Raw genomic sequence first — 17,402 nt, forward strand, 5'->3', positions numbered from 1 at the left:
TCCCTCTTCTTCTAGAGGAAGAGGTCACCCTGTACATAAGGACAGTTGCAAGTCAAACTCTCCTTGCCGACCTGACTCCTGACTCCGTGGAAATTCATAAAGAGATGCAAGATCTTTGACCGCTGACTTGGGAAAGGGCTGGGAAAATCAGGGGCAAAGAAATTACTCATCAGTGTTGCCACATCATGTGTGTCCCCTGCAAAGCTGCCAGAGGCTTAGTGGTTGGTCTGGAGTATCTATCTCTTCAAGTCAGGAAGAATTTCCCTGTGTACCACAACACCGACACTAGTGCAGAGAGCAATACCCCACCTCAGAGAGATAGTTTGTTGAGAGGCAAGTGTCTGGGTCATAAAAGCAGTGTTTAAGATGAATGCCAAAAGTTCTCCTTAGTGGAAATCTCAATACAATGAGAGAGATCAGGGATGTGAAAAGAAATTAGCTTCTTTCTAGTCACCTCCTAAGATGGACTTAGGTCTCTGCTGTGGCATATAACTTGAAGAGAGACTGAGATCCTTTACAGATATCTGCAGGCAGTGTGGAGAAATGGTGTCATGCACAGACCCTTTGCCTCCTCCAGCTAGCTGACTTAGATGTTGTAACTACTTATCTCCATCAACTTTATTGAAAACCATGCTCTGGTGCCCTTTATTAGAAAGCAGTTTGAATAAATCACAGTCACATCAGCTGGGAGGCTCATGCTGCTGCCTCTGCAAACAGAGGACTCAACTCTGGTTCAGTGGTGCTTGACTCGATTCACAGAGAAAGTGACCACAGAGGGAAAAAATGATGCTGGTATGTTTGTGAAGACTCTCCTACACACCCCTGTCACATGAAAAATTGACCTTTCCCAAAATATAGCTGGGAGGCTGTGTGACTTATACAGCCTACATTCTCTTCCAGCAGCTGATTTCATGGCTCTGCTTGTCTCCAGTACATGTTGCCTTCCATTTTGGTTCAGTCTGTTCTTGATCTGTGCCATCCGTGGCTGAAGGACAATGCTATTTGTCATCTACTTAACTTCTGGACGAGAAACTATATGAACTCACGCACCACTTCTAAGGATGCTTCTGAAGGGATATGCCGTGACAGTGATTTAGAGCTCCAGAAGAAAGAAAAGAAACATTTGCATTCAATTTTCAATAAGCAGATGGTATATGGCTTGTTTTATACCACAGTAAATTTTGAAGTCCCTACTGAAAAATAAGAAGAGCAAGCGTATTTGCCTTTATTTCAAACTTTCCCTGTTTCCATGGCAATATCCCAGTGAGGTACCAAGAGTAGATGCTGGGATACGAGGTATTAAATAGTTCTTTTTCTCTGCATCATGAAAGGCAATGCTGAGATCCACACGTAAAGAAAAGCAAGTCGGGAAATGATGCAGGGACATTGAGGAATTATTACACTGAGGATGAGAAAATTTCAACACTCTGTGAATCCCCAGAAGGATTAGCTAGATTTGTCCCTTTGTTTTAGCCCAGTGCAACTCAATTGATTTTCAGTAGAACTGTACCAGCACTAAAAAGATGGGACCATTCCCACATTATATGGGTGGTTATGGAGAAGATGGAGCCAGACTGTAGTTGGAGCTGTGCAGCAAAAGGATGAGCAGCAACAGCCATAAGCTGCAGCAAGCAAAATTCCCATTAGGTACCAGGGAAAAATGAATCACAATGAGAATGGTCAAACCCTGGAACAGGTTGCCCCAGTACTAACCTTGAAATAAAGCCTGATTGGAAAAACTCTTTAGCAGCTTGATCTGACTTTGAAGTTGGCTCTGCTTTATTCAGAGGTTAGGTGATTATTTTGTTATTTTATGATTCCCTGTCACAAGGACTTCAAGAAGCCACCTTTTTCCTATTGCACTGTATATTCAGCCTAGTCTGTATTTAAGGTAACTGAAATGATTCTCCTTCTGTTGCATCCATTTGCAGGTGATTCTGCAATTTCATAGATTTTGTTTATACTGAATAGATACGCCAATTTTTCCCACTGCTCCTTTCTTCTCAGTTTTAGTATTGCCCTTGGCTGACATATCACGGTACACTTGACTGAGCACTGTATTTAGTGTTTACTTCAGTAATTGGAGACCTTTGATACCATAACAGCTAGACAACCAGACACCTCTTCAGATAAAATGTGTAGCCTAAGCATCATTAGCCAAATGCAACAATATAACAGGATCATATGATAATTCACTTAGGAAGGGACCTCAGGAGAACATCTAGTCCAGCCTCATGCCTGAAACGGGATGCCTGTCACTTGGGAAAGAAATTGAGATCTCCTTTTTGCCCTGCCTGCATGTGGTAAACCTGAAGCTTCTTCTTTAAGTGGGTCATACCCATGAATATCTGTTTTTCCCCATTTCCAAGTTGGGCCAAGATTTCAAGTGACCAAAATTTCAGTAACACTGTTTCTGCTGTTAATGTGGAGGCAAATGAATGAATGAAAATCTCCACAGCACTTTGTAAAGGCATCTGTAGCTCTTTCCTCACTGTAAAGTCAGTGCATCAGACCTTAGTCAGCCCCTACAAATTCACCTTTAGTGATAGGCCAGCTTCTGTAATAACTCTGAGCTGGCTACCAAAAGGAAGAGTAGCTGAGTTCTGCAAGTCAAAGACTGTCCTGCTACAGGGCCCAAGAAGTCTGGTGTATTCCTATCCCTTTGTTCTTGTTCCTACTGTACTTAATTTATTACTTTCATGTTTTTATTATTATATTCAGTCTTATTTTATTGAAATATTTATTACTGATTGATGCTTCTCTAACACAGTCTGAATTTTTCTAATGAATGTACAATGTACCACTTCTCCAAACACAGCAGGTATCAGTGTTTTTCCTCAGTTCATAACCTCTTTGCAACCAGTGCAATACCACATCTCTCCTTGTTTCTCTTAGGGTCATACCGTCAGTATTTCTCTTGCTTCCCTTTCTTTCCCAGCCCTTCCATCTGCCATCCTGTGACCGCTTCTGTTAACAGAGGTCCCGTGCAGTGCCTCTCCCATCAATCCCTTGTGAAATAGCCACTGGTTTGTGCTTTGAACAGTGACTGATCACTGAGCTTGTTTGCCTCTTTAGTTAATCCTGGAAGAAAGCTGGTTGTGATGCTCACCACCTTCCCAGTGGTTCTATCTGAATTTCGAGAGAGAGGGCTGTGAATGCTCTCTGTTGGAAGGGGATCCTAAAACAAACAATGGCATTGAATATAATTGTGCTGGTTTTGGCTGGGATAGAGTTAATTTTCTTCACAGTAGCTAGTATGGGGCTATGTTTTGGATTTGTGCTGAAAACAGTGTTGGTAATGCAGAGGTGTTTTTGTTACTGCTGAGCAGTGCTTACACAGCGTCAAGGTCTTTTCTGCTTCTCACCCCACTCCACCAGCGAGGAGGCTGGGGGGGCACAAGAAGTTGGGAGGGGACACAGCTGGGACAGCTGACCTCAACTGACCAAAGGGATATTTCAGACCATATGATGTCATGCTCAGTATATAAAGCTGGGGGAAGAAGAAGGAAGGAGGGGATGTTCACATTACATGTGATGGAGCCCTGCTTTCCTGGAGATGGCTGAACACCTGCCTGCCGATGGGAAGTAATGAATGAATTCCTTGTTTTGCTTTGCTTATGTGCGTGGCTTTTGCTTTACCTATTAAACTGTTTTATCTCAACTCACAAGTTTTCTCACTTTTACTCTTCTGATTCTCTCCCCCGTCCCACTGTGAGGGAGGTGAGTGAGCGGCTGCGTGGGGCTTAGTTGCTGGCTGGGGTTAAACCACGACAATAGTGAATAGTTTAAGTGAGAGAGGAAGGCACTAGATGGGCTCTCAGGTCCTACTAGCCTTTTAACCCATCACAGGAAGGGCTAAATGATCCCCATGGGTCTAACACTCAGGGAGTGCAAAACAGATTCTTGGCTTGCAGAATAACCCATCAGAAAAGTGAGACAGAAACCCACTTGGCACAGCTCCATCTACGAATACAGGAACAATGCCACCTTCTGTAGTGCAAAAGAAACCACAGCTTGTGAGGTGGGCAGTGATCCATGACATTGGGAATGTCTGAGTTCTGCAAATCATTTGGTCGAGACCACTTTAGTTGTTGAGAAGAAATTTAGAAAGAGCACGAGTCTCGTTCCGACTCCAGGAAAGGCATTTGTAGATTCAGCGGACATCCACTGGGATTTGGCCAGATCCTGAGGCTGGGTGTGTTTGAGCAAAAAGCACGACTGAAAGTGTTTGTCTAGACAGGTCCTGTTTGAACACTGACCACCCTACAGGAGTACCACAAACACCAGACAACACCAACTGTTCAGTAACTATTTAGGAAAAGAAATGCTTTCAACAAGCACTTTCTTCTGTAGCAACAGATGGCTGGAAGCTGCCACGAGTAAGAATTCCTAATGAGGTCCTTCTAGAGGAGCTCCTGCAAAGGGCAGAGGAAAGAGAGAAATGTGCCCTACATTCACCAAAGTGCTCATCTGCACTCATGCTGTCCTTCTCTGATCAGCTGTAAGGGAAGAAGCAGAATCTCACTGCCTCCTTGTAGAGATTAACATCCATCAGCAAAGTCAAGCCAATGAGACAAATAGAAAACCAAGCAAGCAGTTTTTGAAAAAAAGACATGAGCTGTAAGGTGGCTTTTTTCAAGGTTCATTGTTAGTAAATTTTTGTGGCATGTGGAGAACTGGGATGGAGCTTTCGTATTTGCGACAGCAATGACGTGTGAATGGAGTGCTGTGCAGAGAGCATGAGGCAGAGAGACCCCTTTGCCATCTCTGCTGCAAAACCTCAGAAAATCAATACTAATAATATTAACATGCAGGGAGGCTGAAATAAAGTCTATGCACCAGGGCTGTGATATTTAAATATGGCCTTTTCAGTGAGCAGTGGAGAAAAACAAGATATGACGGGAAAGAAGTTCTCAGATCCAGAACTAATAAGGAACTTAGACCCCTGAAGTTACTTTCTGTGATATCTAATTTTCACTATTCTGGCTCTAGGAGTAGAACTAGATGTCCTGCATGAGATTTCTGGGTGACCTATATTATGTACACAATACAAAACTGTGAGGTGTATTTGAGAGACCAGAGGATTGTGTTGCCTTTCAGAGCGACCTCAACAGGACGGAGAAATGGGCTGACAGAACTTCATGAAGTTCAACAAAGGGAAATGCCAAGTCCTACGCCTGGGGAGGAATAACTCCAGGCACCAGTACAGGCTGGGGAGCAAGTGGCTGGAAAGCAGCTTTGTGGAAAAAGACATAATGGTCCTGGTGGACAACAAGTTGCACATGAGTTGGCAATGTGCCCTTGTAGTAAAAAAAGTCCAGCAGCCTCCTGGGCTGTATTAGGCAGAAGGTTACCAGCAGATCAAGAGAGGTGAACCTTCACCTCTATCCAGCACTGGTGAGACCCATCAGGAGTGCTGTGTCCAGTGCTGGGCTCCTCAGTACAAGAGAGACATGGGCATACTGGAGTAAGTCCAGTGAAGGGCCCCAAAGATGGTTCAGGTATTGGAGCATCTGACATACAAGGAGAGGCTGAGAGAGCTGGGACTATTCAGCCTCAAGAAGAGAAGGTTCAGGGGGATCTTATCCATGTGTATAAATATCTGATGGGGTGAAGTAAAGAAGATGGAGCCATCTTGCGATGTCCAAGATGTCCTCGGTGGTGCCCAGTGACAGGACAAAAGGAAATGACAGAAATTGAAATAGAGGAAATTCCATTTAAACATAAGAGAAAACATTTCTATTGGTAGGGGGAGATGGGGGGGCAGACTCTGGAACAGGTCACCCAGACACTTTGTGGAGTCTCCATCCTTGGAGGTATTCAAAACCTGAATGGACATGGCCCTGAGCAAACTCCTCTAGCTGATGCACAGTCCTATTGACAAATTAAACAAATGAGCTTTTGAAAATGGGAAAGGACGGTAAACTTCAAGACTTTAGAGAATAAAGACTCTTTAAAAGAAGTGAGACATAAGAAGGTAACCATTGGCAAATTATGTGGCAAACAGAGAAGGAGTAATGCCCACAGAGCCAGTAATGGGCTGCTCTGCATTCAGTGTTCAAAGACCTGAATGTCTCTGTCCAGTTAGACTCCAGGGCTGAGTCTCTCTTCAGACCCATTTTTTTCTAATGGCATTCTCATATTTGCCATAAAGAACCTCACCAACTGGGGTGCCGTGTGATTAGGGGTAGGGTGGGACTAGTATGGTTCTGCTGATGTTTCCCTCAAAATGAAAATTCATGGATCATTTAATCACAAATTCCTTAACAGCCCAGTATAGTCTTGATCAAAATCCAACAGTAGGCCCCATGCATCAGTACCATTTATTTAGCTGGATAAAATGTGGTTGTCAATTTACATGGCTCTGTGGAATCTGAAGATGAATAACAAGGTTTCACTCTGGCATTTGACTATAGCTGTTGCAGGGAGGAAGATCATTTTCTTTTACAGTGACTTAATAATTTATCCCCTGACCACAGGAATATTCATTAAATATCTTTATTGACCATCTGGGCAAACAGAAATTGCACTAGGCTATATCCAGAAGACATTACTCTTTCGAATGCTAGTGGGGCCAGGCCATGGTGTGGGGATAGGGTGCTGCAACACTCTTCTTGATTGAGTAGGAAATCTTTGGATCTGAAGAAACTGCAAACTTAAATTATAAAAGAGTGAAGGGCTCTATGCACGGGTTGCCTTTTGTGAGGCAGCCAGATGGTGAATGGGTTGTGTGAGTCCTTGAATAAGAAGGCTGAGAAGCATCTTTCAGCTTATTAGCTGAATCACAGAGTGTGAAAGAAACTTTAAAACCTGCTAGACTAGAAAGTAGCTTATTTATAGAAACATCTCTGTGAACTGTATTATCTATTCCTATACTGCGTATTCTATCTTGTATTACTATTATTTGCTCTTACCTTAGCCCAGCCTGAAATAAAGTGATGTAGAGATAATGGGCTAATACCAAATCTTTTCATCCTTTTGGCATGCCAGTCCTTAAAATGAAGTTGCTGAGATACTCCAACAGCGCTCAATTCCCAGAAAATCCCGAGAGAATGGGAATATACGTGCCCTCACACCCCACAGGATGCCTGGCAGCATGGGACTTTGGAGGAAGGAGAATCTTCTCATGGCCACTGTTAAGCCAGAAGGTCTTTGATGTGCAGGAGACCCAGGAGCTTTGGGCTGAGACTACTGGATTTGCAAGGGCTCTAAAGTAACATTGCAGAGACACAGGCAGCAGGCTGATATGGCAGGAACAGACTCGTTCCACTAAGACTGTGTCCTAAGAAGATGGTCCTCTCCCTGGAAGAACTGCTTGGCCCAGAGCCCAGCTGCTTGGATTACGGGTGTAGCCCATGAATAGTCTGGGTTTGGGAAGGCTACAGTTCATTTATTTCAATTTGCCTGAGAACCAGCATCAGTGAGCGCAGCACCTGCCACAGAGACAGTCCTGCTTTTTTCATAATACAGTTTTGTTGCAGATATTGTTACCAGTAAAGCAAAAGTAGCTGGGCCTATCGGGTCTGATTATGGAGGTATATGCTGTTGGGTTTTTAGATCTTTCCCTGACTGTCTTGGTACTTTTCTTGATGCCAAGGTTAAGAAGGTTAGTGCTAGTGTGAGAAACAGTTACCTCCTTAATCAGTCAAAGCCTATTCAGTGAGAAACAGATCAGTGTAATGCAGAGGATTAGTCCTAGCAAATGTCCACACCACTACAGAATAGTAAAACCAATTCCCGTGGTCCTCAGGGGTTGTGCAGCTAACTATCCCTGTAGTGAGCTGAATGTCCTGGCAGAGAGATCAATTCACTTGAGCAATAGCCCCCAGGGAAACAGAGCACCTGAGATGTTAAGAAATGGATGGGCACCATCTCCGTCTCTCCTTACGCAGGGAGTGGTGGGTGAGACTCAGCGCACAAGGTGATGAGCCGTGTGTGTGTGTGTTAGACAAGGGAGGGATGTACCAGGACCCAAAGACCATCCCCTTACTGGGATTTGGAGGTGGGGGATTACGATGTTTCAGCACAGCAGTATGTTATAATGCCACAGTATAATGAGTGATTGCTTGGGGTGGTGGGTCAGTGCATTACTGCTCTTTTCTGCCAGGTGATCACCACTCAGGGCCAGAGTATGAGGTTTATAAACAGGAATTGAGAACTGCTGTGAAAGTAGGAGTGACCTGGTTACTGCAGAGAAGAATTACTTTTTTGGGTTTTTTTGAGTTTTGTTCCCTTAAAAGCAGTCGTGATGTTTAAAATCAAGGCAAAAGCTACTGCTTTGCAGAAAAAGGCTAGAAAAAATAAATGAGTTGAAAACTCAGAATTGAGGGATTAAACCTCTCCCTTGCAGGCATCTCCTGAAACCACATGGGATCCTTGGCTTTTGCTTTTGAATGTCTGTACCCTGCTGAAGGCAAAAGACAAGGCCAGATCTCCTGGGGCTTAGGCAATGCTTGTGTTCCCTCGTACCTAACCCAACACTGCTGAGTGAAGGGTCTCCATCCATCCTAAATACTAGCTGTAGATTCAAGAGAAAGAGGCATACTTTGATGTCAGGAAACATCCAAGTCACAAATTCTAGGTCTGACATGATTTTTGTAGGTCTCTACGAGTACTAACACCTTCTGATCTGGCCCTTTGTTTCAATTCACCTGCACCCATGCAAACGGCAGAGGAGATTCAGCAGTCTGTTCCCTGGGGTAGGGTCTGGCTCCTGACTTTTGAATGTCAGGGTTGGCAGTTTCGGATACTATCCCTTCTCAGTTTCCCCGCCTTGTTATGTGGTGCCAAGAGGGTTTGGAGAAGGGTTTGACCTTCAGTGTTTGCCTTGCCAGCCTACCAAAGCAACTGAGGTTTATCTGCCTGAGAGGAGTGAGATGTGAAACTCAGAATCATTAAAGCAATTTAGTTTAATAATTCAAGCAGCAATGTAAGCAAGGATGAGCAAAAGCCAAGACCTCACATCCAAAGCCAGATTTTGGGTGTCTGGGGATGCAGAAGTCTGGACTATGTTGGATTTTGCTCCCTCACTGAGTGTTTTCTGGGTAGGACTGGGCTTTTGGCCTTGAAAGCATTTTTTACACAGCCAGGACATGGTCTAGTTCTTTAAATGCAATACAGATTGTCCAAGGAGTCATCAGTACCATGTCTCTCACTCAGACTTGTGCATTTGCAACTTGTTTATCTCCCTTCTGCAAGATAGGTATTCAGCTTTTTCAATAGGAGGTGGCTAAATTTCTGTCAAAGAGCCAAACTCAGCTCTGGGAAATAGGCTTGCAGCAACATCCCTGCATAGGGCTGATGGGGGAACAGGACATTTCCGACCGAGTAGGTGTTTGAGTTATTGGGGAATTGAATTTTTTTCCTGAAGACTCCCTTCCCTTCTGTGGAAGTTACTTTTTCACTTGCAGTCTTAGTCTGCTGTTCAAAATGATGCAAAGTGCCTAACACAGATAGCAATATCCAAGTCTGCTGCAGGTATTAATGGATAATTGAAGCAGTAATGCAAGTGAATGGTGAGCATCCTCCAGTGTGTAATTGACTGATGTCCTCACTTCTACAGAAACTCACGGATCACCGGCTGATCCAAGGTCTATTGGGGAGGAGGAAAACACCCACCTACATACACAAACATAGATTCTACCTTGGTTTAAGTCTTCCTGAAACTTACAGTGAGATTTGAATGAAAAACATTATTTCTGAAAAATAATAACTTCAGTAGTTAAAAAGAAATATAGGAAGGCAATGCAATCTCCCTGCAGGTGCAGATAACCTTCTGGGACTTACACCTGGGACACAGAAGGTAAAGCTTAACTCACAGACAATGGAGAAAGGATGAAAAAAACCCCTCTGAAAAGCTTTCATCAAAGAAAATTGAATTTAGGGGATGAATTTGCCCCATAAATCTAGGAGTAAAAATAGCCAAGGCTGGCTGATAGTGGTCTGAAAAATGAGTTCAGTTAGAACGGTCACAGCTGTGATGGATAGGGGAGCTGCTTCTTATCAGGTCAGGCCAGTAATAGAAAGGCAATGGGATAATCATCAAATAACTCTTTTTACTACCTATCAGTTACACATAAGTGGTTGCCTTACAGAACCAGTTAACTGGTGACAGTAAATCTGAGCAGAGCCTGTACGCTTCAAATGAGGATCTCCTTGTGCTCCTCCCTTACTCATTCGAGTGCATTTTGGTTTTCTATCTTCAGTGTTGGCCAGGTTAGCTCTGACTAAATGCTGTTGCCATCTGATAGTGTCTTGGTACCTATGGGAAATGTGCTAGAGATGCCATACTAGTTTCAAGCAGACATGCATCACCAGCAAGCCTCCCTCCCCAGACTTAACTGGTTTCGCCAGTGCGACTAAGCTGAGATGCTTTAAGAGATTTATTTTTCAGATAAGAGTAACGCTGAACACATGACTATGGCTCCTAAGAATAATGCTCTTGTTACTATTGTTATTGCTACTGCTAATACTATTATTAATACAGGTGGTATAGCATACTTACTATTGCTAATGATAGAAGCAACAAGGAATAATAATAATGAAGACATTTCTCTCACTCTTCCTGAGGCCTACAACTTCCCTGGCAAGATTAAGAATAACAGCACTGACTCCCTGCTACCATCTGACCTTGGATAGCTGCAGTTTACCCGTGCAGGAGTTTCCCAGGGAGTCACTTTGGAGCTGGTGTTCTTTAAGTTTGCTGACACTGTGGGTAATTTTGGTATGTGCTGCAGGGGCGCCTTTAAACTGAGAGGTGAAGAGGGTGGGTGGGTATATGAAGATAAAAAGGCTGGTGGGACAGGCTATGTTGGGGCTATAAGCAATTACAAGCATGTTATTAGTCCAGTGATAAAACTGTGACCATGGCCACGTTCATATGGATGTGCGATATGTTTCTGAAGCTCATTTACAATTTTCAGAGCAGGAATGATGCCCATATAGCCAGATATGTGGCTGCTCCCTGTGTTGCCAAGTTGAAATATACTCCTGTTCTGTAAAACATGGACCCTTACAGTATTCTGGGTCAACTATTGTGCTGAGGCATTGTGTATACACAGAACAGCCAGGTCAAGATCTTCTCTGGCCCCTGACACTTACTGTTTTCAGTTTAAAGGAGGTAACCCCAGAACTGGGCAGAAAGGGCTGGCTGGGCAGAAAGAAACTGGGCTACTGGTATGACACAGTCTCAGTTGTTTCTGTTACTTAGGGTGGTCTTTAGAAAATAAACTATCTTTTAGCCTAATGGCATATTCCTGGTGATGACAGGGTTGCATCCACCAATGAAGTTACCAAGCATCTGTGAAGCAAATGGAAACCTGCAGCCATGCTCTGTGCTCCCTGCTCTCCTCAGCTGCAGAGTAGAAGTCATTGACCTTTCTCACTGAATAGGGGCTTTTTACTTTGCTGCTTAATAACCTGTTCAGTGGAGTCCTAACTTTATTTGGAGTTTGCATGCTGCTGTATTGTTGATACAATAATTGTTCGTAAAAGGAAAACGTTCACTTCTTTGTGCTTCTCCTTCTCCTTTTAACACACACACACACACACACACACAAACTGCCGAAAGAAAAATACTCACCATTTGATTACTAGTGATGTTGTCTTGGTAGTTTTCATCCGTAAATCTTCATCGTCGGAGCTTCAGCTATTCATAAAGCTTTGCAGTTTTCCTTCCAAAGCACTACACTATTTGGTGAAGCCTGAACCGACTCCTGAGTTTAATTAGTTATGTGACTTAAAGGAAAACATGGTTGCAGTTTCCTACATGCCATGTCACACTGCGCATCTGTCAAATAGGCTGTGGGAGTCTTCTAAGAAGAGCTTGCCCTATTATTCAGAAAGCCAAGGCCTTTTGTTCCCTTCAGTGGCAGCTTGACTTAATAATTAATACTTAACACTATGTAAACATGAGTTAATGAATCCTCATGCTACCCCCAGGCTAAGGATTAGTGCTTCCCTTACACGAAGGGGGAGACTGGGCTACAGCAAGCCCCGTTGTGTCTTCTTCTCCGGTTACAATGGCCCAGGAAACTTCAGGACTGTGATGCTCCCTGTAGAAGAAACTGGCTTTAGACAACGAACAGGAGGGGTTTTTTATTCAGGGACAGCAGGAAGAAACACCGGGTACTGTGGCTCTGTGCTTTTGGCCCCTGATCTTGCTGGTGCAGCAGAAGGGTGTGATACCCACACTTTCCAGATATAGGCAGGAATTCATGCTGCTGTGAGTGGGGCTGGCTAATATAAATTCAGCTTCCACGTAAAAATTATTTGTAAGGGACCGTGACTTGCATGGCAGCTCCTCCTTGACCTTTTTGAAAGTTTGATGTCATAGACTGAGATACATGGTGATTAGTCAGGCTTGTCACTCTGTCTCATCTCATAAATCAAGAGAGATGGTGGATCCTTGAAAAATTCAATAGTTAAGTGCAGGTGCCAGAGTAAAATAGAATATAGAACTCAGGTCAAGGAGAAACAATCCAGGTTCAAATAAAGAAAGAACTCAGTCAGGTAAGAATCCCTTGAGCATTTCCTCTTAGGAATACAAGAGACCACCTGGAGTCTCCTGCTCCACGGAATAACTATGTGGAGTTTAGAAAGATACAGATGATGCCAACAATATGTTCCTCTTCCCTGCTCTTTCCCACACACCACAAGCCCCTAAACATTCACCGGTGTTCCTGTACTGTAAGACTTTCAAAGCACAAATGCCATACCCAGAATTCAGACCTACTGGTGAGATAAGCAGAGCAATCTGCTCTCAGACACCTGCTCCATAGTCTTGCTTTGGACTAGCTCTATGAATGGCTCATCAGCTGAAGTTGGCGGACAAATACTGGGTTTTTTTTGAGCACTTCTCTGAAGGAAACTTATGTTCCCAAGGCACATAGGTTAGGCGGGGCTTGATCAGTGGTTTTCAGTACGTTGATGATGCCTAAGCAATGGCTTGAAGTGCCTGCATGGATAGGAGAAAAACTGGGTGTCAGTGGTTTAACAAATTCACTCAAAGCTCTGGCAGAGCCAATAACTGGATCCAAATCTTCCAATATCTTCCTGTGTCTGCACACCTAGCTGGACATAAAACTGAACCACAGTTGTGAGTCTGTGCACTTTCATCCTTTTTTTCAACGGCATCAAAGGCTAAAACACCGTAGCCAAAACTCTCCTATCAGGCATTGGATGACTTTAACCTCTTGCAGGTCAATGCAAAGCTTGGCAGGGAAGGGACTCCAGAGGAAGGGGAGGCCTCTTCTTCAAAGCAGCTTAATCCTACTAGGGAATTGCTTCTGAGCCCACTCCTGAATGTCATCCTCCCCTGCCCACCTCAGCACTCTGTTGAGGAGTAACTCGATGGCTTAAGCTTCTCCCTGTGACTCGGGCTTCTCCCCGGTGATTGCAGTGATGACGCAGCAAGAGCAGCTCATCACTGACTCACTCCATCGACGTCTCTGAGAGAAGCAGGGGCAGGAGGGAGACCTGCGTTTCCTTCATTTAAATTCCGGATTTTCTGTGAAGCTGGCAAAGCGTGCCTGAGACTGTCTGCATGCCATGCTAGAGAAACCTTCACACTCGCTTCCTCTGGGAAGCTGCCTGGGGCATCCTGCACCCCTCTGAGTCAGGGCTGGCGGCTCTTCTGTTTATTTGTTTCACTGGACGTAGACAAATGCATCACGTGGAAAAGTGAGAAAAGAAAATACGTTCAAAGGATGGTCACTGGCGCAGTGGTGAATGCCGTAGCTTTTCACACAACACGAGGGAAAATAAGACTTAACAATAGCGGCATTAATAACGTATGTGTGTGCCAAAGCACCACAAGCAACCAGAAACAGCTGCATGTTGCAGAGTCTTCCCCAGTTCTCTGTGGCTATTGCCTTGGGATGTCTGATAAATCACCTTTGTCTCAAGCTGAATTAAAAAAGGCCTCTATTGTCAGTGCATGTGTTACTACGATGTTCCCAATACTCTGGTTCCTTGTCTGAAAAGCTACTACGCAGCGGAGCCTCCTGGAATCCTTATCTTGGTGTCTGACACAGTTTTGCCCTGAACATGTTGTGCTTTTGCAAATTATAATCCGATTTGAAAGTGATACTTATCTAAAGTGGGCTAAATGACTTACAGTTCATAATCCTGGACTTCAATAAAAGTTTAGGCATTAGACACACAATATCTCTCTGTCCAGAATGTAGTGTTATAATCTGTCGAGGCCCCTTATTTGGGAGAAGGGATTGAATTCCTTGTGTGTAGCACAGACATCATCGCTTGCATGATCCCCTAGCATTCAAGTCATTACACCACTGACTGCTCCATTTCTCAAGCGACTTCTACAGCTTCGTTTCTGTGCCTGATCCCAGGAATTTTATTTCCCTGGTTCACAGAGCATCACAGCAGCAGTCTTCGTCATCAAACCATTGGTGACATCGAAGTCTCAGAGTACAAAGCCTTATCCAGCTCAGGTGTTTCTGCAAACAAACTTCAGCCAAGGGTTTTTTGAATAGAAAGGGTATTGTCACAGTCATCAAAACAGGAGGCATTTCTACTATAGGTTTTTTTCAGTATTTTCTGCAAAATGGTGTTCTCATCCATTAACGGGAGTCGTGCAGGCCTCCATACATGCACTGTTGTTAGTACAATGGAGAAGCATTTCGAAGATGACCTCAGTGTGCTGGTGTCCTGATGCTTTGGACCAGCTTTTGCTGTCATCAGTCCTTGGGAGGGAAAATGTTGCAGGTGGGGTGGTAACTGACCCTTGCTGGCGTACAAGCTCCTGTCATATGAACAGTGACCCTGGGAAGAATCTGGAAGGGCAGCAGATAAATTATGGCTAAGTCTGTCTACACAGCCATGCCCTAGCACTGAATAGATTGCAGTTCTCAAAAGTATTTGTTCCAGGGCAAGGAAATGCAAAAACTGTATTGTGAAAAGAAAATAACATTTAGCATCAGAAGGCAACACCAAGTATGTTTAGTTATAAAGATCCTGCAAATATAAAGCAGAGGGAGAGCAATATAAGGCAGGAGCATACAGATGAAGAATGATTGAGGTGGATCTGGAGATTTGGGTTGAATCTGTGCCTTGCTGTGTCCAGGCAGCCTTGAACTGCATGAGGACCAGCTCAGCAGGAGATCAGGGTCCCATCACATTATTGAGTGCAGTCACCTGCAGGCACTGCTGAGTTTAGCTCAGTGAGTGCCTAGGCTTCAGATGGACACTGGATTAGCTTGTGAATACATTGCAATATTTTCTTATAAAGCAATACCCTTCTCCAAATCTGGACAACCTTGAATAACCTTTCACAGGCAGCTCTCTGCCTGCTTTTGAGTCTTTTCTTTTGCAATCTGAAAAGAAGACAAGCGTTTCTAGTTCTAGGCTGACACTGTCCAGACACATAATGGAAACAACGTGCTTTGTTTCTGCTCCTCTGGTTGTGGCACATAAGACATATTGAAACAGGTCTCAAAAAAGCTGCAGTGAGGAGGACAGGAACAGAATGAAGTTTTTTGCCTCAAGTGGTTTCTGAAATGAATTTGTCTTCCTTTACTTTGGGCACTGCCCTTGTGGTATTAACAGAGTATATACTCCACTGCCTTAAGACGCGGGAACGACGTATTCTGCTTGTGAAACCCATTTTATCTATATTTTCCACCACTGTATGAATCCCTACAGGGATGACTTCCTCACCTCCCACAGATCCCACCTCTATTTTCTAGTGTTACTGCCATGCAAGACATCACACTTCAAACTAGCTGTTGGGGAAAGTCTTGTCCAATAACTAGGTAAGAGTGGGATGAAATCCCCAATTTTATGGGGTTTAATTTTTATGGCAAGCAGATTTGATTCCTCCAAGGACATTTGCTTGACATCATTAAATTAGAATTTTGGAAATAAACTAGCTGGAGAATTAGCTCAGGGTTTGAAGGCAAAATGAGGTGCCATTACCAAAAATGCAGTATAGGCAGTCTCTAAGGTCTCTGGAAGGAGATTTTGAGATTCTGTTTAACCCATTAAAGGCTTCATGGTGAAGCTTAGGACTGCTGTATTATTTATGAGTGGTTCTTATACTCCTGGTTTGTTTATGCCACAGATTCTTACAGAAATATTATGAGTTAGAGAGTTGTAAAACATTTTATGGTCTGCACTTCCCACTATAAATCCAGGGTTGCCTTAGTTACCGTCTGACTAACTGCACAGGTTAGGGGAGAGAGAGAGACTGAGAGGGAAAGAGAGATTAGTACCAATACATTTTTAAAATCTCAAAAGATCTTGTGAATTGTAATGTTGTGATATGACAGAAAGCTTTCAAGACCTGCACAATACAAGAAGACTATGAAAGCAAAGATTTGGACTGGCAGCTCTCTGACAAGATAGTGAACACACTTATGGGTCTTTTTATTAAGAAAATCATGAATCTGAGTATTGCCTAATCAAAAGCTTTAGCGAAGCTGATACTTAGTCCCTTCTTGAGTACTTTCTGTATTTGGGTTGGAGAGCTGTGTCTTCCCTGGTAATGAAATGTGCTTCAGCCTCTGATTGTGAGAGCAGTTGGCATGGCACAACTTATATGCATGTGATTAAATCATCTTCCCAGCCCTCTTGTCCAGCTGTGTATTGGGACCATCTAGTCAATGCTACCTCCTGACCGTAGTGGTTAGGCTGCACTGTCCTATGAAGCAGGCACAGGCACTGCCCACGTTAGCTAGTATGGACCAAAATCATGCTATGGGGTAACCCGAGGACTAAATCATAAAGACTGGATGCAGGATAGCATGATCTGGTCCATGCTCTAGTCTGATTTAGTGTAAATGGAGGCACAGGGAGAAAAGACATCTTCTGAATATCTTCAAAAATGGTATGGCTACTTGAACAAAGCAGGCTGGAAGGGTGGCACTGGTATTCCTGTGAAGTTTTGTCACACAGTTGTGAGTCACATTATAGTTGATGTTTTTCTTAGAGCAAGTCCCAGCTGCCAGAATCAACAGCAAGACTTGAAATTCTCAGCCTTCATTCGAAAAGACAAAGGAGAAGATTAAATCAAATAATTCTAGCACACTGTCGTGAAGGAAAGTTTGCATGAATGGAGGTCCCCCTGTGGGCAGAGAGGCCAGCATTTCATATAAGCTGTTATTTTAAACCAAGCTCATAATCTTCTGAGAACAGACTCATTTCTTTGTGAGGAGTACTGCTAGCAGGTTAGATGCCTCTAACTCCTAATACTTTCTTCATTCAACTGCCCTATGCATCCACGGTAAACCAAATTTGCTTTTTTTTCCGTAAGGCAAAATGCACCTAAGCTGGAAAAAGCTTGGAAATAAAAATAGAAGTGCCTGTCCCATGTCCGTTCTCTCCACACAATCTGGGGTGGTAGTCATGGCTTATTAGGCCCATGGATTGGCTGTTTGGTTAAC

The sequence above is a fragment of the Aquila chrysaetos genome, chromosome 4 (assembly GCF_900496995.4).
Source record: "Aquila chrysaetos chrysaetos chromosome 4, bAquChr1.4, whole genome shotgun sequence".
Classification (NCBI taxonomy): Eukaryota; Metazoa; Chordata; class Aves; order Accipitriformes; family Accipitridae; genus Aquila; species Aquila chrysaetos.